The following is a 23,403-nucleotide window of genomic DNA, read 5'->3' as shown; positions in this document are numbered from 1 at the left end:
AGAAAATGCTGAAACCCCATGTCTACCAAGACAAGCTAACTTTTGAGCTTTTTTAAGGACTATTTTCATTGTCAATCTTATATTAAATATAACAAAACATGAGTACCATTTAAATATGTTCATTTGGGGTTTACAATTTTAATTAAAGAGTGCTTGCCAGTTTCAGAAATAGTTGTAAAGTGGAATTATGCAAATGAAATATTGGTCATTTCTAGTCTATACAATTACTCCAAGACATGTGGGCACTTGGGAAGCATATCTGAGAGCAGCTAATGTTACCTGTTACTTTGCTCCACCAGCATGCCATCTTGCATTTTAACAGTGTCAAGGTACATTTAACTTGCCCCCAAATATGTCATGATAGAAGGTTGAACGCACATGAGTCAGTGCGACTTCAAGTGATTCACAGAAGAATGTGGTTGTCTAATCCGGTCTTCTGCACAGCACAGGCCATAGAACTTCCCTAAAATACTTCATGTTTGAACTAGAGCATATTTTTTTTAAATGTGTGTGTGTTTGTGTATATATATAAAATCCAATCTTGATTTAAAAAATCCCCATGATGGAGAGTCCACTACGATCTTTGGGAAATTAGCCTTTGGAACAATTATTCTCACTGTTAAAAATGTGTTTTTTATTTCCAATCTACATTTGAATAGCTTCAGTTTCCAACTATTGGATCTTGTTGCATGTTTGCCTGCTAGATTTGAGTCCATTATAAAATATTTGTTCCCCATGCAGATACCTGTAGACTACAGACACATCATAGATCCTGTCATGTGTCATCACTTTATTTTTATACATTTTTAATTAATACAAATTAGTTCTTTGAAGGCCTGTAGCAGAGATCAACACTATGATAGTAGACATACAATCTGATGAGTTTCCTTCAGAAGATTGTCTGCTATTAGAAACCTCCTCTTATTTTCACTGAGTGGACCACATCTTGATCAAGATTCTCATAGGCTTCCCATTCCTAAAGTTGTGAAGCATCTCCTCTCCCATTAACAATTGAGTAACAGCCCAGTAGAAGCTATAGCTGTATGGACAATGAATGTTAGGAAAGTGTTTAAGGACTTTCCTGACTAATACAGGAAGAGTCAGATCCATTTGACCAGCCAACTTCTTACAAACCACTAGCAAGTGATCCACTGAACACTGAACTGCAGACCATAGTTAAGAAACCAGTGTACAAAGAGGCATAGAAGCCTCCCTAGTCAAAAGGACACTATCATCAATGCATTTGCCCCTGTGTGTGTGTTTTGTTTCTTCTGACTGAACTAAGGATATGGTGATAACTACATTCTTTCCCTTTTAGACACAGCAGTCCTCCCTATCAGTCTTAAGGAAGGATCCTCACACTTTGAAATTCACAGACCTATTTTTACCTCTGGAATAACTTACGTTACAACTAAATTAGGCAACACATTTTATTACATGCCCAATTTTGAATCATTGTGCTTTAATTTCATCCAAGTTAACCCAATTCACACTAGATTTTATATCTTACTAGAGGGCAGAATTCTGATGGAAAGATATTTAGTTCATATTGGATGGACCTTTTTGGAGATTTGCTCAGAAATGAGGAGGCTTTCAATTTTGAAATTTTTCTGCTGCCTTTTTTTTTGTTTGTTTTTTGGTTCCTCCATATCTCCAAAACCATAGTGCCTACAAACTCCAATTATGCTTTTTGATGTTGGCCTGGGAAGGGAGAAGTGCATTTGAGTAATTTTTGTGGATTAGCTATGGAAGTAGAAATATACATATATGCAAAAGATATATATATAGAGAGAGAGGAATGCATTGTTTTTTTTTTCCATTTTGGTATACTAAAAGGTATCTCCTGTACATACGCTGGGTTATGTAGGCATAGGAATAAAATGCCTTTCTCCCCACAGAGTTTCCCCTTCAGCCTAGCTCAGTGGACATGTTCACTCTTGGCCCGATCCTGCAAAATACTGAGCACCTCCTAGCTCCCAGTGAAGTAAAGGGGAGTTGAGGATTTGAACTCCTGGGACATGCTTGCAAACATCAACTATTTAAAGCATTTTCAGATTTTCAAAAGTTGTTAGACTTGAATAGAGAAGGGAGAGGGCCCAGTGGCTTAGGTGCTAACCTGGATCTTGAAAGACCTACATTCAATTCCCTGCTCTGCAATAGGCTTCGTGTGTGACATCAGGTATCATAGAATATCAGGGTTGGAAGGGACCTCAGGAGGTCATCTAGTCCAACCTCCAGCTCAAAGCAAGACTAATTCCCAACTAAATCATCTCAGCCACGGCTTTGTCAAGCCTGACCTTAAAAACCTCTAAGGAAGGAGATTCCACCACCTCCCTAGGTAACCCATTCCAGTGCTTCACCACCCTCCTAGTGAAAAAGTTCTTCCTAATATCCAACCTAAACCTCCCCCACTGCAACTTGAGACCATTGCTCCTTGTTCTGTCATCTGGTACCACTGAGAACAGTCTAGATCCATCCTTTTTGGAACCCCCTTTCAGGTAGTTGAAAGCAGCTATCAAATCCCCCCCTCATTCTTCTCTTCTGCAGACTAAACAATCCCAGTTCCCTCAGCCGTTCCTCATAAATCATGTGCTCCAGCCCCCTAATCATTTTTGTTGCCCTCCGCTGGACTCTTTCCAATTTTTCCATATCCTTCTTGTAGTGTGGGGCCCAAAACTGGACACTGTACTCCAGATGAGGCCTCACCAATGTCGAATAGAGGGGAATGATCACGTCCCTCAATCTGCTGGCAATGCCCCTATTTATACAGCCCCAAATGCCGTTAGCATTCAAGGGCACACTGTCGACTCATATCCAGCTTCTCATCCACATTCTGCAGCACTGCTGCCTAGCCATTCGGTCCCTAGTCTGTAGCAGTGCATGGGATTCTTCCATCCTAAGTGCAGGACTCTGCACTTGTCCTTGTTGAACCTCATCAGGTTTCTTTTGGGCCAATCCTCTAATTTGTCTAGGTCCTTGTGTATCCTATCCCTACCCTCCAGCGTAACTACCACTCCTCCCAGTTTTGTGTCATCTGCAAACTTGCTGAGAGTGCAGTCCATGCCATCCTCCAGATCATTAATGAAGCTATTGAACAAAACCGGCCCCAGGACCGACCCTTGGGGCACTCCGCTTGATATCGGCTGCCAACAAGACATGGAGCCGTTGATCACTACCCGTTGAGTCCGACGATCTAGCCAGCTTTCTATCCACCTTATAGTCCATTCATCCAGCCCATACTTCTTTAACTTACCGTCAAGAATACTGTGGGAGACGGTATCAAAAGCTTTGCTAAAGTCAAGGAATAACACATCCACTGCTTTCCCCTCATCCACAGACCCAGTAATCTCCTCATAGATGGCAATTAGGTTAGTCAGGCATGACTTGCCCTTGGTGAATCCATGCTGACTGTTCCTGATCACTTTCCTCTCCTCTAAGTGCTTCAGGTAAATCTCTTATTCTATCTATGCCTAAATTTCCCATCTGTAAATTGAGGATTATAGCATTCCCAACCTCACAGGGGTATCACATGAGGATATATATTTTAAAAATAGTGCGAGGCATTCAGATATAGTGCCAATGAGGGCTGTATAATAGGAGGGAGAAAGGTAGCAAAATTCATGCAGTGCCCTGAACTCCTCTGAAAATCTTACTGTTAGAACCAGACCGTAACTCTTGCTGCTGTATATTCATGCTGGGAACTAGGGGTCAAAGTCTCTGTGTTTTGCCACCTGCATCACAAGTAGCAAAGTGGCAGGGAGAGCAGTAGGTGGGCAGTGTGGTATAGAGTTAGAAGTGTATGTTTTTTTTAAAAGTATCTATTTGGCTATTGCATGTAGTAACTCTTAAGTCTCTTACATCTTCAATGTTCTAACAAAGATGTGCATGTGAAGCATCAATAGACACATGCATCCATGTATTCCATTTGTTTTTCTAGAAAAATAAGATACAAGCCATGTGACTGGGTCCTTTCCATCACTAGTATCCTCAAAGCTCAACCATTTATTGGCACTAATTGGGTAAGTCATAGCCATTTTTAAATTGTGCCAGTGTACAATTTATCATGCGGTCACTGCTTTTCTACTATAATGCATTTCAAGCCAGTATGCAAGTAAATTAAATGGCAGTAAAACATCGTAACATCCAGTGTGTTCACAAATTCTAGTAGACCTTGCAAACTTGAATAAAGATAAAGGTTAGAAATTGGAAAATAAACTGTTCAAGATAACTAATGGGTTTATTAAAGTTTGATCACTGTAAGATCAAGACTTAATGTAAGAAAAAAAATAAGGTTTTATTCCCCCTCCTTTGTTTTTAGATAAAATGTCATCCCCAGAGCACAATGGCACAACACTTTTTTGTTCATGAGGACTTTTTCCTCTCTGTCATGACTACCTGTTATTAAAATACATACAATAATAACCTGTTCTTAATAATCAGTTTATAAAAAACAGTACAATTGCTTACAGCTGAGAAGCAGAAGTACAAACAATGCAAGATTATTATTCACTAAATACTGTCCAGGTAATAGAAGACATTGTCTTTTCTTACTAAGTGTCTAAAAGTAGAACTCATAAAAAATAAATAAATTAATACTAAAATGAACGAAGGACTTTTGGATATGAACACTAACTAGCTGGCTCTTCAAACAGTTTTTCATATATTTTTCTTTCCAAAGATAATTTAAATAATCTTGCTATACACTGGTACTGGAAACAAATAATTTTGGCATCATTTTTCTTGGGGGGGAAAAAACAAACACTTTTCTTGAAATCTTTGCAAAAATGAAAATCTTCTAAAATTTCCCATGGGAAAAACAATTGGCATTTTAAAACCAATTTGAATTATCACTGTGCAGTTGCTCATAATCCCATGATATTGTTTGTTCTTTGATTGGGATGACTCTAGCTGTGATAAGAGTGGAAGGGTGTGATCAGTTAAATCTCTCAGGAAATGGGTGGAAACAGATTGAGTTAGAAATAGCCAGGTAAACAGGGCTAGCAAGTGGAGAATGTTTTTTTATTGTTTTAATTTATTTAAGTTCTGTAGAAATGGGCTCAGGATGGCAAGTCTCAGTTTTACTATAGCTAAACCAAACCCTCCTCGGGTGGTGTGTGTTTAGTTTTTGGCTTGGTTTGTTCTTTTGAGTTGCACAAAGAGGAGCTCTGCTCCCCACCTCTGCTAAAAGCAAGAGTAGTACTCTCCCACCTTCCTGACCCTCTTCCAGTGGGTAGTATTTGTCAGTTGCTGGGCCCTGCTAGGCTTCTCTGTCCCAGCACATCCCCCGGCACTGTGCTGCCTGGAAGCAGCTGCTACAGCTTTTCTGCAGTTTCTCAGTCTGTGCCTAAAATAGGGCTGTGTAGTACTGCCACGTAGGCCAGGTCTATACTACAGGGTTAGGTGGACATAAGATGCCTTGCATCGACCTAGCTACAGAAGTGTTTTCACTTAAATTTGGCTCCTGCCAATATAAGTGCATCTCTATGCCAATTTAGTAACATCACCTCCCCAAATATCATAGTCGCAGTCTATGTTATTAGGTCACCAATGTCAGTGTAGACACTGCATTGCTTTCATCCCGTAATGCCCCACACTGACAATACAATCAATGCAAGTGCTGGTGAGGATGCACACTGCCAACAGAAGGAGCCAAGTGTGCACATACACAAGTGATGTAATTGCTGTTGTGGCTATATGCTGTAGTAAGTTAGGTCAACATAATTTTGTAGTGTAGACATGGCCTTAGTGCACCTAGTGATTAGTTATGCACTGTGGGTAACCCCGAGGGGACACTTTTGGCAATTGTGCTCACTCTGCTGCTCCTGTCACCCAGGAGAGAGATTTTTTTTTTTTTTTTTTTTTTTTTTTTGCAATCCTGCAAGGACTAAGAGAAGCAGCTCTCTAAAACTATGCTGTTTCCTTCCCTGATTTATTCCAGGACTGATATTGAGAAGCCTACTCTCTGCTATACCAGCCAGAGTCCTCTTACCAGATGAATCCTCAGCTGCCTTCTTAGGGCAGCTTTAAATTCCTTCTGTGCTGCTGGGGAGGTGCAAAGCAGACTTAAGTTTACACACAGATCTGGATCATATTGTACACAGAATAAGTGTGTAGGTAAACTGAGATAGAAACATAATATGAAAGAAAGAAATGTAGGTGTATTGATATTTTAAGGCAGGACATGATAGATAGCTGGAACTGGGACCTTGTGCAGTGACTATAGGTTATAGAGTTTAGTAATTAAGCTTCTGTTTTTAGCAGCTTGCTAGCCACGCATACCAGTCTTCATGTTGGATATAAAATAGCAAGATATGTGATGCATGTTTTTATCATAGTTTACACCATTTTCAGAGTATCTGAGGTGTATATTTCCAAAAACCTATTAAGAAATATATGACACTTGATTGCTTGTGACATGAGAGAATAGTTGCATCACTCATAATTTTTGATATATACTCTATGAATGCAATTAATAGTTCAGATTTTCATTTCTTTTTTTTCTTCAGTGTGATTGTGAAGCATCCCAATAAAAATAAAAGCAACTATTGACATAAAATAATCTGATGAGTAGGATATTGCAGACAGCTAATTTAGCGAGTGACATTTTGGGGTCTGGGATCAGAGATTAATTAACTGGCTACAGTACAATCAAAAACAGCAGGGATGAGAATTGTTTTTAATTATAATTTGTATTTCTATTAGGGGATACTGGATGGATTTGAAATTGAAGCAGACTTTATTGGTGGATTGACTAAGGCACCACCAGGGGGGCTGGAACCGTTTTTTATAGGGGAGGTGCTGAGAGCCATTGAACCAGACTGTAAACCCTGTATATAATAGAAATAATTTCAACCCAGGGGGTGCTGCAGCAGCCCCCCCCCTTAATTCCAGCACCTATGGATACTACACGTGATTCTCCATGAAACAGGCAACTAATCACAGTACTAAGTAGTAGGGCTTTAAATATGATCAATTCACTGATAAAAGCACAAAAACATAATTACTTTTTTACAAAAATTTTATGGTAGAATGAAAGCAAAAAATGTCAAATGGAGACAGAGTGGACTTCTTTCTGAATAAGACAGATTTATTCATTATTACTGTTAAAGATCTTCAATCCCTAAGGTTTCAGACATTTAAATTATATGATTTAAATAATTTAGTTAGTTCTCTAATTTCTTTACTACTGATGGGCTGACAAAGTTTAAGTACTCAGAATATGGGAGAGAAGAATAATAGCAAACTTCTCTGGGATAAAATGGGATTTCTTTACCAGAAGAGCATAGGCCAAAGTTCATTGATGGTAGCAAGGGACATAGAAAAATACTCCCTTCTTCTACCTGTGCAATATATGTGAACTATTTTCCAATCACAATTGTGCACACATCAAATCAGGTCACTGTTTAACACACAAAAATACTCTGAAATTCTTGTACCTGTCTTCTGTCAAATAAAATGGTATTTGGCCAATGAACCCATCACTTCACCTGTTCACGTTACTTTAAGAATATATTTCAGAATGAGATAGTAAAATGAAAGCAGGAAAGAAGTTCTTGAAAAAATAATTAAGTTTCACATTTATAGATTAAGTAGGAAAAATATATAAAAGAAAGAAACTTCTTTCTAATATAAACATTTAATTAAAAGTCCCAGGAGGGGTGGGATTAGGTGAAACTGTGATGCAGATTTGAAGCTTAATTGTTAGGTTAAAACTGAATAGAGGCAAAATCCCTGAGGATGTCAGTCTTTTAAGTCTAAAATTGGCGACAATTCTTAGTTTTCTCAGTTAAAGCCAATATAATAGTTGTCAGGCTTCACATTTTGTGATGCGTTTGCCGCTTAATCTTTCCCAGGGAATCTGTGTTCGAAGAGTTTTATGTGCCAACACCAAGAACAGATGATCTTCAACCTTTATATCTGCACAATGTGCAACAATGAAAAAATCTTTTAAATTTTGAGTTGGGTTTGTTCACAGGGAACCCGACTGTCTGCAGCCTAAGCTCTGCTGGTGTAGTCAATCTGCCTGGAGAGGAATTGGGCACCCTGATACAAACTGCCCACAACTCTTTATTTGGGATGTGGGGTGAAGGATCTGTGTTCTCATGAAGTTGACAGGGCTGGTGAGAGGTGAGCTTAGAACAGTGATTTAATGCATTTCCCAATCAGCTCTTGAAATTGGGATGCCAAGCTGGAATTAGTTGCCTTCCCAGATGGAATTCCAGGAGGTAGTGGCAGCAGTACCATTGACTACACTTCCTGGGGATGAATCAAGTGTGGTGCCAGTTGCCCTGCAGATGAGAGGGGTGCAAGTTGCCTATCCCAATGAGCAGTCTCAACATTCCAAAGCTTCCCTAATGTCATATGGAAGGAAAACGGACTGTTGGTCCATCTAGCCCAGACTTTTGACTGTGTCAGTGTCCTCTGTGTGATGCTTCAGAGATAAAAAGATGCTAACACGTTTGATATGTGTAAAGAAAAACCTTGCAGCAATACAATTTATAGAACTCTCTTTGCATGTAAATGAATAGATCACTATTGGCAGGACATTAATATGCAAATGAACAAGACCTGCTTCTAGCTCTTTGGCACAGGCATAGTTCAAGGGTGAGTATATTAGAGGCCACACAATTAATCATAAATACAAATATGGAAAGGATTAAAAATTGGACAGGTTGGTCACACCTGTCATACATAGAGCTGAACATTTGGCAGACAAGTGTTTGATGGAGGCTTGTTAGCCAGATTTTTGAGGATATTAGCACCACAGCTGTTACATAAACAGAGAAAAAGGGAATATGAGTTACTCACTCTTCTGCTGCTAATAATCTATCTCCTCTATAATAGGCTCAGCAATTGAGCCAGAGCTATTATAATATCTTGCCGAATTTTACTGTCTAGTGTCCAACAGCTCCAGAGTCCTGTAGATCAATGGGTTAGTAAATGGAGCTCTTAAATTAGTGACAGCATCTGACATCTCCTGGTATGAGGCCCTCTTGTTTTACTACTTGTTAAACTCACTTGGATCCTAAACAGGGCCGGCCCACAACATTTTGGCATCTGCGGCGGGGATGATGCCTCCATGCCCCCTTGCTTGGGCCAAAACTTTGAAAGGTCTCAATTCTGCCTTCCTCCTGTTCTACTCCTCTCATGGTACTGCTCTGCTACCTACCCCAATAAAGGAGAACTAACAACTTAAAATGCCTTGTTCAAAAATTTGAAATAACACTTAACTTTCAAATGCCTGAACAGCAAATGTAACTTTTCTTGTCTGCATAGTAAACGCTGGCATTTTTATCTGTTTGAATAATCAAAGTGGTGCTTTCCGTGCTTTCTTGGTTGCAAAGATTTGAACTGCTTCCTGCTGAAGGTCCACAGTCTGGGCCAGCTCATGCTCTATTGAGATGGTTGCAAGGCAGACCAGCCTCTCCTGTGTCATTGTGGACCGTAGATATGTTTTTATTAACTTTAGCTTGGAGAAGCTGTGTTCTCCACTGGCAACCGTTACAGGAAGTATTAGAAGTATGAGCAGAGCAACAAAAGCATTTGGAAAAAGGGTGATCATCTTATTTGTGCATATATATTCCAAAACAACCTTTGGAGTTGATCCTGTTGAAATATATCTTGAAACGGCTTTCAGTTCATCACCTAAATCACTCTCATCAATATCGCGCATGCCATCATGTGTCAACACTGTCTCTAGTGCCCTACATTGCTGGTGTAGGTCTTCTTCAAGTATAGTGAGGAGTTTTGGAATATCATACAACATCCCAAATATACTGCAGTGTTCCTTGAGCTGCATGAAACGTTTTTCAACTGACTGTACTGCACAATCTAGCACCTGGTTAAAGAATTGTTATTTGAGGTCTCTTACGGAATTATCTCATGTCTCATAATCAAAATCAGAGAGTCTTCGGTGACTCTTGTATTCTTGAATGGCTGGGAAAATAGCTTCAGCGTGAAGTTCCTCTGCCAACTTCTGTGCATTCTTCAGAACATTTTGAAATCCCTCATCTGACCAGTAAGACTGTAGGTATGACTTTGTTTTGTCCAGTTGTTCCATTGCTTCAGATATATCAAGGTCAACACTCTGGAGTCTCTTGCTTACAACATTTATTTCAAATAGTATGTCATGCCACAACACTAAGCCACGTAGAAATTTGAAGTTATGTATGTTTCTGGTGATTCTATTTCCCTCTGCCACTGTTCTCCCACGAACAGTTCCTGTCATAGCATTATCCTCCATAATGGCAACTATGGCATCATCTATCTTCCCAATTTGGTGTTTGATAGGCTTTTGTGCCTCCCTCTGTTCTTTCCTCTCATGTTAGCACCATTATTGTAGCCCTGACCTCTCATGTCAGCTATCGCAATTCCCGTATCTTCCAGCTTTTTAAGAAGCACATTTGCCATACCAGCTCCTGTAGTAGCATCAATGTCAATAAATTCTAGAAAATGCTCTAACAGTCACCATTGCAGGGACATTTTCACTAGGTTCTGTTGTTGTTGTTGTTACAAAACGCACCATTAAAGTCATTTGTTCCGTATGGCTGATGTCAGGTGTGCAGTCCAGAATAACAGAGTAATATCTTGCTGACTTCAGATCTGCCACAATCTTCTGTTTGACTTTTGTTGCCAGTAACTGTGTGATCTCATTTTGAATTATTTTTCCAAGGTAGTGGTGTGTGTACATTTCTTGGGTGGTGACTCTTCTTTGATGCTCTGGAGTACAGCATCAAACTCAGCCATCAGCTCCACAATCTTAAGGAAGTTTCCATTGTTTGGCACATACAGCTGATCTGAAGTGCCACACAGTGCTAGGTTTTGGGTAGCAAGCATTCTCACAATGGCAATGAGCCTTTTCAGAACATTTTGCCAGTAAAGAGACTCTGATGCAGGGCCAGATCTGGCTTTTTGGCCGCCCCAAGCAAAAAAAAAAAGGAAGCCTGCGGCGCGGCCAGAGCACGGGTGCAGGGGGACCGGCTGGCGGGGGGGAGGGAGAGGGAGCAGGCAGGAGAGAGAGAGAGAAGGGGGCAGCCAGGGCTGCAGCAGGGGTGCTGCTACGCAGCCCCTCCTGCTGCGCTGCCTCCTGTCGCGAGGGCTCCGCTCCGGTCGGCGGGGAAGGAAGGAAGAGGACTGCCCTGCAGGGCAGTCTGGTTCTCCGCACCACCGCCCCCTACGGGGCGGCCAGAGCGGAACAAAAAACGAACAAAAAAAAAGCGTCCGTGCCGCCCTAGGATTGGGCAGAATGCCGCCTTGAACAATCTGCCGCCCCAAGCACCAGCTTGCTCAGCTGGTGCCTGGAGCCGGCCCTGCTCTGATGCAATCTTCTCTTGATGCTGATCATCGATGGTGGCCTTTAACCTTAGTCTCATCTCAAGCTCTTTCCACCTATGGAATGCTCTCTGGTGATTTGCTGCCTTCTCATGGCATGCCAGATTTCTAGCCATGAGTACATAAGCCATGGCCTCTCCACTTTGTCACTATTGGGGATTCCTCCTTGTCTCTCTCCCTGCAGCTCCTGCTGCTTTCTGTTATTCCCTCTCACCTTTTCTCCTGCCTGCCTGTTATGTCTCTTGTGCCCTCCTTCCTCCAGCACAGCACTCCACCATCTCTGTGCATCTAGAGCAGACAGAATACATATGCACCAGCAGCAGACACAATTTTCTATACTCTGAGTCCTAGTGGCACCTCCCCCCGCACACACACAGTCTAACACCGGAGGTGGCCGCCTCAGTTCGCCTCATGGTAAGGCCAGCCCTGGGCCTGAACTATTTCTGACTTTCTCACTTCCATTGGAAGGGCTTATGTTGTGTAGAGGTATTATCCTTCCCCATAACTGAGGCTTGGTCTACACTAGAAAATTAGGTCAGTTTAAATATGAAAAATCTACATCCCTGACTTGTACTAAAGCCAACCTATATCTCTGTGTAGACGTCAATATGTCCATGGAAGAATTCTTCTGTTGACCTAGCTACCACCTCTCAAAGAGGTGGATTGCCTACACCAGAGATTGGCAACCTTTGGCATGTGACTCGCCAGGGTAAGCACACTGGCGGGCCGGGTCGGTTTACCTGCTGCATCCGCAGGTTCGGCTAATTGCATCTCCCACTGGCCGCGGTTCGCCGCTCCAGGCCCATGGGGGCTGCAGGAAGCGGCGCGGGCCGAGGGATGTGCTGGCAGCTGCTTCCCGCCGCCCCCATTGGCCTGGAGCAGCAATCCGCGGCCAGTGAGAGCCGCGATTAGCCGAACCTGCGGACATGGCAAGTAAATAAACCGTCCCAGCCCAGCAGGGTGCTTACCCTGGCAAGCCGCGTGCCAAAGGTTGCCAATCCCTGGCCTATACTGACAGTTGAATACCCTCCCCCCCATTTACATATGTAGTGTCTCCACTGAAGCGATGCAGCTGTGCCACTCTAGCATTTTAAGTGTAAACAAGCACTAATCTATATCTACATTTAGAGCAGTGTGTAGAGTACATACACTGCAAGTCCCCCTTGCATGGATATCGATAGCAGCGTAGACAGTGAGGCGCTGCTTAGGTGAGCAGAGTAAAAACACTCCAGAACATCAGAGTATATACCCTCTATGACTCTCTACACGTCCAAGCAGTGGACCCACATGAGTCTACCCTGTGCCTGTGCAGAGGGGTTCTGCACTGTGCCTTGCCCACATTGAGTAGTTTACAGGATTGAAGGTTATGTGGATACATCAGTATAAAACTGTTAGAATGCAGAAGTGAATCAGGGCCAAGATCTACACATACCACATGCACATTTATTTTTGGCATGTGACAGTTTTGAAATATTTTGGCTTGCCAATGTTTGTAGTGCAGTAGCAAGTGCACAAGTTATTTACCTTTATTCTGATTTTTGTTTTTAAATACATAAGTTGTAGCATCTTGGTGCCTTGAACCTTGTTCGTTTTTTTCTTTGCTAGTATTCTAACATACACAACTGAATATCATTGTTCATCTATTTCATTTAATAGCTGATCCTTTCAGCTTTGTAAGACTTAATTAAAATGTACTGTATTGAAAGAAACAAAAAAATTAAATTAGTTGAATTAGTAAATAACAGCAAATTAGTAGTAGTTTAGTGATTTAATTAACACAGCTTTATCCCAGCACACTAGTTAATGAAAGGAAAGTGCTAGGCCATCTGGTACAGTTTCAAGAAATGTGGAAACAGAGCTGCCTCGCTTTGCACCTTTCTCTCATTTGTCATTTGCATTTTGATGAGTCCATTGGTTCTCCTCTTTTAGATGATTATTCATTTTATATGTGAAAGTCTATAAAGCATTTCAGGATCCTTCAAAACAAAAATTGCTTTATAAAGGCAAGGTAGTAGTATTCCTACTCTGCTTCCTGAGATTGTTTTATTTTCTAAAGGATATATGGAAAAATAAGTGCAATCTATCCAAAACGTCTGTGGCCATCACTCCATGCTAGAAATGAAAAGCTGCACACCTTCACTCCATGGTTCCCATACTTAATTGACCTGGTTAATTTATTGTTTCCATTTACAAGGTTCCAGGGAATGGATAGCTGCAGCTTTTTTTTTTTTTAAAGGTTCATCTTCCATGTTACCTCAAAATGGATGTACCAGGATGTGGCATTATCTTGTGATGTAAGCACATAAGTAGGCTCTCCCAAGATTCCAAAAGCATGCCCAGGAGAGGTAACATCATTTCAGAATCCATAGTCTTGTGTGCATAATTCATACAGATGAAAGAAAAGGAAGGGATAGAAGGATCCTTGTGGGTGAGGAAGTGAAACAGAATGAAGGAGCTAATGATCTTCAGCCATGAAGAGGATACAATTCAGTCTCCTATTCATAGGGAGAGCTGGGCAGGAAATGGTTTCCTGTCCCATGAAAATTTTCAAGATTTCAATATTTTTTTTCTGTTCCACATCAGGACAAAACTGATATCTTTTGAAACGTTCTGTATAAGAGGAGAGAGACACAATAGGCTGGTGCTAGGGCATTCACCTCGGATGTTGGAGACTCCCGAAGTTCAAGTCTCTGATATACCTGAAATTTTGGTATCTTAAATCCAAGGTGACTGTCCTAATCATTGAGTGATTGGCTGTTCCTGTTAATTTTGACCAGAAATTCCATCTTAGACTTGAGAAATCTCTCGAATAAAAGTTCCATCAAAATGGACACCTTTCCATGAGACATTAACAAATTGGCATTTGCTGTTAGAAAATTGTTTCATTGAAAAATTCCCAACCATCTCTATTCATAGGACAATGGAAATTGCTTTACTGGATCAGAACAATGGTTCATCTGTTTTAGACAGTGACCATTACTAGAGTCTTCACAATGGGCAGACGTGTAGTAATGTAATGGGCAATTATGTAGTAATATGCTTATAGAGGCAATTTCTTCCTCACATTAGCCAACTATTGAGTGCTTTATATCCTGAAGCATGGGGTTTAAGATCTCTGACTCATGTTTATCTTAGCTAGTGTAACTGAGGCATTTTTAGTCATAAACAAACCCTAGTCTTTTCTTTAAAAAAAAATCCTACTATACTCTAAACTTAATTTCCCCAATACTAATTCCTCCCTACTGTTACTCAAACATTACTGTCTGTAATGGGCCACCCTCTTACCACTTCAAAAGTTATTTTCTCTCCCTTGATATCCTGCTGTTAATTGATTTATCTTGTTAGACTGACCTCACACTTGGTAAAGCAACCCCTATCCTTTCATGTATTTATACCTGCTCCTGTATTTTTCACTTCATGCATCTGATAAAGTGGGTTCTAACCCACGAAAGCTTATGCCCAAATAAATTTGTTAGTCTCTAAGGTACCACAAGGACTCCTCGTTGTTTCATCTCAATAGTATCTAGTAGCAGGGATTTTTATGTGTTGATCATTTTAATATTAATTTCTTAATTCCTTTGACTATCCTCATTTATCTGTTTTATGAAAATAAATGGGGAAATAAAAGCTCTCAAATTACTTTCTCTGTATAGTCATTTCATGTACCTCTCTCATGTATGTCTCCTACTTTAAATTAAGTACTCTTTAAAACTCTGTGGAATTTTTTTTTCTATATCTTTAATTTTGATTTGCCTGTCTTTGGACATTCATATTTGTTCCATATGCTTTTGAGATGGAATGGCAAAACTGGAGAGCCTCTTCCAGACGAGGGCTGACAGAGCTTCAGTCATGTCACACACAGGCTGTAGTTACAGCCATAAATCAAGAGCTGGTACATAAACTAGAACAACCTAGAAGAAGACCCTGGAGGTATTGTGATCCAGGCACCCTTTTGAGTCATAATTCTCCCTGTTCCCCTCACTTGTTCTTCAGGTGGAGGGGTACACTAGTATACAGAGGTAAAAAGTCCATACCCCTGAGCCACAGTTATACTTACCTAACCCCTGCTTTAGACAGTGCTATATCAATGGGAGGACTTCTGCCTCTCAGGGAGGTGGATTAACTATGCTGATGGGAAAAGTTCTCCCATTGGCATAGTAACATGTTCACTGAAACACTACAGCAGCACAGCTAAGCCGCCGCAATCTTCTAAGTGTAGACGTGCCCCAACTCAACTGCACTGTCCAGTGACAAGGGGGCAATGGAGCCATTAATTCTGCTCACAGATGCCCCAGTAGACCCAACATATTAGGGGTGTTCTTAATACCTCTTAGTCCCTCACTAAATCCAAGTTACAGTCTTATCCTTAGTAAATACAATAAGTGAAATCCTGGCTCCATTGAAGTCAATAGCATAACTCACATTGATTTCAGTGGGGCCAGGATTTCACCCAATATCTGTATTATCAAATAACAGTTTGGTGAAGTGGAAAAATATATTGTCAGAAAATAAAATTAGTTTCATATTGTTCATGTTTTGGAATAATATTTCCTGTTCCCAGGTTAGGCCCATATTCAGCAATGCATTCATGAAGTCAACAGAATTACTCATGTGCTTAAAGTGAAGCATGTATTTAAGTATTAGAGAGGAAATTAACAAAGCCACTCTAGATTTATGAAATGTGTTGTACATTTCAGAACTAACAAAGGATTTAGCTGTTACTTAATAGACAAATAAGGAACTATTTGTATACAGTTCATTGAGTTAAACGCATAATATGGAATGTCAGTCAATTCTCTTTACCAATGACATTTTTCATTCAGGTTTTGATTAGGGGAAACAAATAGAGGGGTTTTTTTGGTGTTGTTTATTTTACTAAATACTTACTTCTCCCTCCACATCTTCCCTACCTATTGAAAAGAAAAAGTACATCCCCAACTGCAGGTGAGTGTGGTTAGAGTGTCTGACTGGAGGACAGAGATTTGAAATAGTGTTCTGCTGGTGGGTGAAAGGTCATATGTGACCAACTCAAAGGGAAGCAGGCATTGCTATCCATTAGTTGGATATTTTTAGATAATGATTTTGCCTTATTCCTTTGGCTATCCTAATGCTACAGTATTTTTGAATGAAAATGTGGAATTTAAACTATTATAGATTTCCAGATGGTTTTCATATCTTCAACCACTGAGAGGAGGGTTCCCTATTCTAAAGAGATCCCATTCTGCCTTCAGTCTAGCAACAACCAGAGCTTAATTTTGAGATCTGTAAGAAACCTGACTCTTCGTTACTGGTGAGCAGCATAAAGGGCCAGTTTTTTAACAACTCTTACTCATGCAAAGTAGCATTTATGCATAATGTGATTCAGTGTGAGTAAGGGCCGTATAAACTGACTTGTATATATTAGTTTTCTTTGTGTAGAACATTTTATTTTGTGTATTCTAAAGCATGTTTCAAATCCAGTGTTTTTTTTCCAAAGACTTCCCCTCCACCCCCCCCCAGTGGAACATTTGAAATACATTTCACATTATTCACATACATAATGGCATTGATTTTCCTATTCTGTTAAAGCAATTGTATGTTCTAGTCTCAGGCAGCATTTATTAATTTTGGAATAAGTTCTGTTACAGTTTGTTACATTATTTAACACTGAATATGTCATTTTTCTTGGTCCCAAGAACCAACCAAAATATTGAGTTCTGGATTCTTGTATCCTGGGAAAGGCTCAAGCTAATGATTTAAGCCTTACTCCACAGCTTATATGGAGAAACTTGTGGAGTGTTGGCATGGACAGGGCCGGCTCCAGGCACCAGCCTACCAATCATGTGCTTGGGGCGGCAACTGGAGGGGGGCGCGCTGGGGAGAGCGGGGCCCGCGCTGGGCTCACTGCCCTCCCCCGGCGCTCCGGCCGGCTAGGGAGAGCGGGCCTGCCGACGGACTCACCTCTGGCCGGCCGGGAAGAGCAGGGCCCCGGCCGGGCTCACCGCCCTCCTCCCGGGGCTCCGGCCGGTCGGGGAGAGCGGGGCCCCAGCCGGTCTCGCAGCCCTCCCCTACCGCACTCCCCGCCGGGGGGCGGCGGGAGGCTTTTTTGCCTGGGGCGGCAAAAAAGCCAGAGCCGGCCATGGGCATGGAGACATATTTCCTTCAGTACCTAACATTTTTATTTATATAATAACTTATGGCAAAACCTTGATCAGTCAGGGCTGTATTCTGATCCTACTTACTTTCCATGTGATGGACGTCAAAATAATCAGCATTTAGTGTTCTTACTGAATTAAAATAACAGACGTTTTATGCACATTTTGAAAATCTTGTCAGGTGTAAGAGGAAAGTGAAAAGAGGGTTTTAGGTTTTACTAAAAATAATAGAAAATTATACTGAAAATATAATACCATTGTATAAATTGATGGTCTATAAAAGAGCTGTGAAATGGTCAGCAGAATATTTAGAAGGATAAATAGCTTCCCAAGTAATTAATTCAAAAGCTGTACAAATCTATATATATACACACACCAGAGCTCAGAACGGAGAAGTGTGTCCTGATATAAAAACATTGAGAACCTCTGTTTTATGCTGTGGTATAACACTGGAGTATATCCATACTATCTCTTATCATGATATGGAAGATGAGGAATGACACATTAAATGTGGGTGACCATGTAATATTCTATAAAGAGAACCATTCAGTGTGACAAGGAGGAATTCAACGTGAAATGAATACTGTGATATAACCTTAATAAAAACGATGTACAGTACATGCAAATTTATTTTTACTGCACAATGAACTTGGATGTGTGTTTATGTCTGAGTGGCATATAAAAGCTTTGCCAGTTAGAATTCTATGACAGATCTTTGATTCTGAATGAAAAGGGTATAGAGTTTCAGTAGAAGTAAAAGCTATATTTCAAAACACCTTTGAATCCCCTTTTAGGGTTTTTGTTGTTGTTGTTTTTGTTTTTTTAACCAGGATTTTCTCTTCAATGATAATGGGATTTCACTCTGAGAACAGAATGTGTGAAGTCAAATCAAGTTTAGCGATAGACTATAATGGGGTCAGGAGATGTCCCACATTTACAATTGAGTAACTCTTCTTTATCAATAGAGTTACAAGGGCTTTAACTTGAAGCAGAATGTTACTTGTTGTTAATCATGTTACAGTAAATGACAACTTTTTAATAATTCATGGCATATTACTGTGCAACACCTACTATGCGATAGAGGGTGTTAAAAATAGGATTTTTTTTTTACAAAAATACCTGAAATTTAGTCCTCTTCTCTAATTCCAAAATTATTATTTTACTAACCCTGTTACTAAGGATGTAAGGTAAAATTTTGAAAAATGCCTAAGTGAAAGTCAGTGAGGCTTAGGTTCCTAAAACTTTTGAAATTTGTCTTCAAACACTTCAATGTGTTACCAAGTAAAATACCTGTGTTACTGGCCAAGAACTTGCCAGTAATATTTGAAGATATGTAGGCAAATCTCACTTTATAAAAAATAAACTCAGAGAAAATCTACAGTAGCTGATCACAATCCTGCTGCATCTGATTAAAAACAGGGTAGGCAATAATTGCTCTTACGGCTTTATTGACTTCAGCAGGGACTTGTTAAAATGGATGACTATCTACCTATCCCACTTGTGGGTCAACAGGCGCTACCTCATGGGTGTAACCTTTTATTTCACAACTATGCATTTAGCAGCTTAAGAATGTTTTGGAGTTGGACTAAGTGATATCGATATATATTTTTTGGTATTGTATTGGCAATCAATGCTACTTGCCTGTAGTGGGGATCAATAAGCTTTTTGGATACTCACAGGATAAATCCTATGAAGATTCACGCTGTGAGAGTGAATTAACCAAAAGAATTTTATTGAAGTAAATGAACATCACAATGTTCATACAAGAGCTAGTGTTTACAGAACTAATCAATTCCAGATCTGTAGTATTTTAGTCTTTAGGCATATGCTAGCATACTACTACTAAAACATATATAAACACATATTTTAACTTGTGCTTGGACACTGTAAATCGTTTCTTTGGTATGATGTCATAGAGAATTTCCTCCACTAAAATATTCAGATGAAGAAATTAGCTTATTAAATAAAGAAAGTTTAAATGTAGATTTATAGCTGCAGCCCTGTTTTAGAAGTGGAGAGCCAGCTCCTGCTTTTTTGAGGTCCACAAGTCCTTACTGGGTTTGTTTGACAGAAAATTGCATTGTCAACTGAACAAAATATATTTGTGAAAAATATCTGCTTTCTACGGCAAATTACAATTTTATTGTCCAAAGAAAACCCCTATTTTCCTTCCAGTGCTGGACTTTATCTCCTATGCTGCACTGTGGAGTATCAGCAAGAAGGGAGAACATGGTTCATCATGGGAAATGTAGTCCAGCAAGAGAGCCCAGCCCTGGGAGGAGAGTGGGAGCACGAGGCATCCAAACTACAATTTCCATTATGCACCACTAATGCATTTCCAAACCAAAATTTTCAGCCAAAAAAATTTAGTTCTCATTTTTGTCACCACGATCATTTTGGGATCATTGGTTTCACGGAGCATTACAGCCAGTTAAGATTCCTGGATAGTCCTCATTTTACTGATGTGCTTCTCTAAACTAACTTACTTTTTTCTCTGTTTTGGATTCTTTTTCTTCAATGTTTATAGTTGCACATGTGCAAATCTAGATAAAATGCTAATTATGTAGTGAGTGTGCCAATATTTCAGCGGTTTTGGGGTAATGCTGAACAATAAATATCCTCATTCCTTTCCCATCCATTCTGTATTCATATTTGAGTGAATTAGGTGAGTTTACCACCTACGATGGCCGTTTCACAACAGATCACCATTTCTTTGCTAGTCATATCACAGCTATTCTGTTTCCTGTTCCATTTCATATACTGCCTTCATCACCATAGCATGCAACTGGAAGGCACTCATACGCTAAGTTACTAACATCTGTAGTTTCATCCTTTCACTATCTATGTGCAGTGTGTGTTTTCGTTTTGCAGGTGTGTTTTTTTCTTTTGTTTTGTTTTTTATGTACATGCAGCTGTGTGCAAGATTTAGTGGTTTCAGTTCACAGGCATTCATACAGTGCTGCCCCTTTCCCTTCTGCATTCTTTGTTTCATGAGAATTTTGCTTTGTTTCTGGCTCTGTTAAGGAAAATTCACAAACCCTTAACCATGGCTCCATTTCCATCATGGCACATTAAATCTTTCCAGTATGTCTCATTTTTTGGTTTACTTCCATAGTTCTATATTAGGCATTTACTTGTGCAATATTTAGCTATACCATATTCAGAAACAAAAATGTTAGATTAGTAGTCACAATGCTGTATATTACATAGTGCAAGATGTCTCTTCCGTTGTTTCTTACCCATTTCCTTTTGTATTCCCAACATGTTCTGTATTGTTCTGAGCAGATATAATACCTATCTGATTAGCCTATGTTGTTCTCCATCATGTATTCTTTTGGATCAAAATGGATAGATGGCTATCCAGTTTGAAAGAATTTTGTTCCATTTCTAATAGGTGATATCAAATCGGCTCACATTATTATCATTATCCAAAAGCATACATGAAAGTATGCTGTCTCTTCAGGGACTAAAAATGTCTGTATTTCCCAATGACGAATCATCCATCCACCCAGCCAGATATTTCAGTCAAGAGACAACCTATACCTTTCTTCTCCAAAAGGGTGTTTGAAAGGCAAGAGCTGCAGGAATGGGGTGAGAGACCCCCACCTCCTAATGACAAATCTATTTCCCCTTAATTGTACACAGAGGCCTTGTGGCTATCCAGCTTAAAAGAGTGTTGTTCCATTTCTAATACATGATATCAAATCATCTCACATTATTATCAGTATCCAAAAGCATACATGCAAATTTCATTCAGCACATAGTTTGCTTTTCAAGAATCTATAGATCAGCAAGGCCTGGTCTTCCTCCCTTTCTTCCATGAATCCCTCACTATTACAGCAGAATCACTATTCTTCCCCACTCATCACCAGGCCAACCCATTGGTCAGTTGGTTTATTTAGTCTTCCAAAGCTCCTTCAAGTACTTTAGAACAGTTGCTCTCAATCTTTCCATACTACTGTACCCCTTTCAGGAGTCTGATTTTTGTCTTGCATACCCCAAGTTTCACCTCACTTAAAAATTACTTGCTTACAAAATAAAAAAATAGAAATACAAAAGTGCCACAGCACACTATGACTGATAAATTGCTTACTTCCTACCATATAATTATAAAATAAATCAATTGGAATATAAATATTGTACTTACATTTCAGTGTACAGTATATAGAGCAGTGTAAACAAGTCATCTGTATGAAATTTTAGTTTGTACTGCCTTTGCTAGTGCTTTTTATGTAGCCTACTGTAAAAGTAGGCAAGTATCTAGATGAGTTGATGTACCCCCTGAAAGACCTCTGCCTACCCCCAGGTGTACGCATACCCCTGGTTGAGAACCCCCGCCTTAGAAAACCACTTGGTCCTGATTCTCCTGTCAGATTATTTTTATACCAGTGTAACTCCATTGACATCGGAGTACTCACTCCTGGTTTACATTGCTGTAACTTGGATTAGGGTCAGAGCTAGTACTACCAGCATAGATGTGACTGCTGAAACATAACCATATTTTCTCAGTATTATTATCAATACGTTGTTTATTTCAACTGTATAATAGTCAGCAAAGCTGGTTTAGATTCTCTTGACTTATACTGGTTATTAATATCCCTCTGTTCCTTTCTGTGATTCAATGACTTTTCAGGATAGAAGTCCAAAAATGAAAGTGTGAATTAAGGATGGCCAGAAAACATGAATTCCATTTTATACAAATAAATAAATAATCATGGTTTTGTTCTGATTTAGGATGAATCATGACCTTTCGAAAAAAAATCCGAAAAATGAATGAGACAGATGGGCAACTTGAAACTGGACTTCCTACAGACTGTATGAGTGCCCTAACCACTGGACTATTGGCTATTCTGAGATGGGTGTCTTCCCCCATCTTCTGCACCCATCTTTTGACCAGAAATCCCATCCCAAATGATAAATATTTCCAACAAAGTTTAGTAAAACTGGTATGTTTCTATGAAAAGTTTTGATTTTGGTGAATCTGCATTTCCCCACAGAATATAGTTTTGTCAAAAAAATTCCAACCAGCTCTAGTGTGACTGCCATAACATTGGAATACCTTGCATCTAACAGTTTCATGATGGCTTTGATGCCCCACCTAGGTGGCTTAAAACTTAATATTTTCAAAGGCTTGTCTATTGTATTCAGATATTTTGAGTCCATTTGGAATGGTACAACAGAACTGGTTAACTAAAGATCCTGGTAGGAGATAAATCCACACACTTTCTCCCCATCTGCTCTCATCTTTCTTTCTCTCTCCCTCCAACTTTTTCCCTCTTGACTTTGATTTCTTTTTTTTTTATAAGGGCCATAAAATCTGTGTGTTGGGAATATTGTGGTTAATACATGGGAATTGAAGCATTGTATAAATATCTTGGTCTTCTCTGATGGATAATGGTTTTGCATTTGTTCTATATGTGAGCATCTAGAATTTTTTTAGTTTGTAACAAGTACAAAGATTGAAAAAGCTTAATAATAAAAACCCTTCTATTTTTTCATTGGTTATATTTATCAGTATATCATCAGCATTCATTTTAATTTTTCTGCTCTTTTCTAGAGTCATTCTGCATAAAAGATCATTTTATTTATATCCTTCATTTCTAAATGCCCATTGCTTTTGGGACCCTGTGCAGATTCAAAACAATTAAGTCAAATCTGGGCTCAGAGGTTCAAGAGCTGCCACTTAGCAAAAGAGAAATGGGCAGAAATAGAATAATCCAAGTTCGTTTCTTTTGTTTAAGAAAAGAAATGAAGGGACAGTTTTTTAAAAACCTATTAGCCCTAAACCTATTTTGTGTCAACAGTTATTTATGGACACAATTTTACTCCCGTAGATGTCTAAAAGAGTATGAGTGTGCCCACAAATCAGGCACTCAGACTTCTAAATGACCTAAACTGCCACCTCATATCAAGCAAACAGGATAAATGGCACAAGAAG

The 23,403-nt window shown here is 39.7% G+C and overlaps 1 long non-coding RNA gene across 1 annotated transcript in view; it reads left to right on the top strand.

Moving 5' to 3' along the window:
• The window catches only part of LOC135974269 (uncharacterized), an 84,446-nt gene extending 61,539 nt beyond the window's left edge, over positions 1–22,907 (top strand). Inside the window, exons 2-3 of the long non-coding RNA XR_010591488.1 lie at positions 3,938–4,019; positions 22,200–22,907. This is a non-coding gene — a long non-coding RNA (uncharacterized LOC135974269). The remainder of the gene's footprint in view (positions 1–3,937; positions 4,020–22,199) is intronic.
• The last annotated feature ends 496 nt before the right edge of the window (positions 22,908–23,403 follow it).

This window comes from Chrysemys picta, chromosome 11, assembly GCF_011386835.1.
Source record: "Chrysemys picta bellii isolate R12L10 chromosome 11, ASM1138683v2, whole genome shotgun sequence".
In the NCBI taxonomy this organism is placed as follows: Eukaryota; Metazoa; Chordata; order Testudines; family Emydidae; genus Chrysemys; species Chrysemys picta.
The sequence above is the reverse complement of the archived record's forward strand: the minus strand, read 5'-3'. Positions and strand labels throughout refer to the sequence as shown.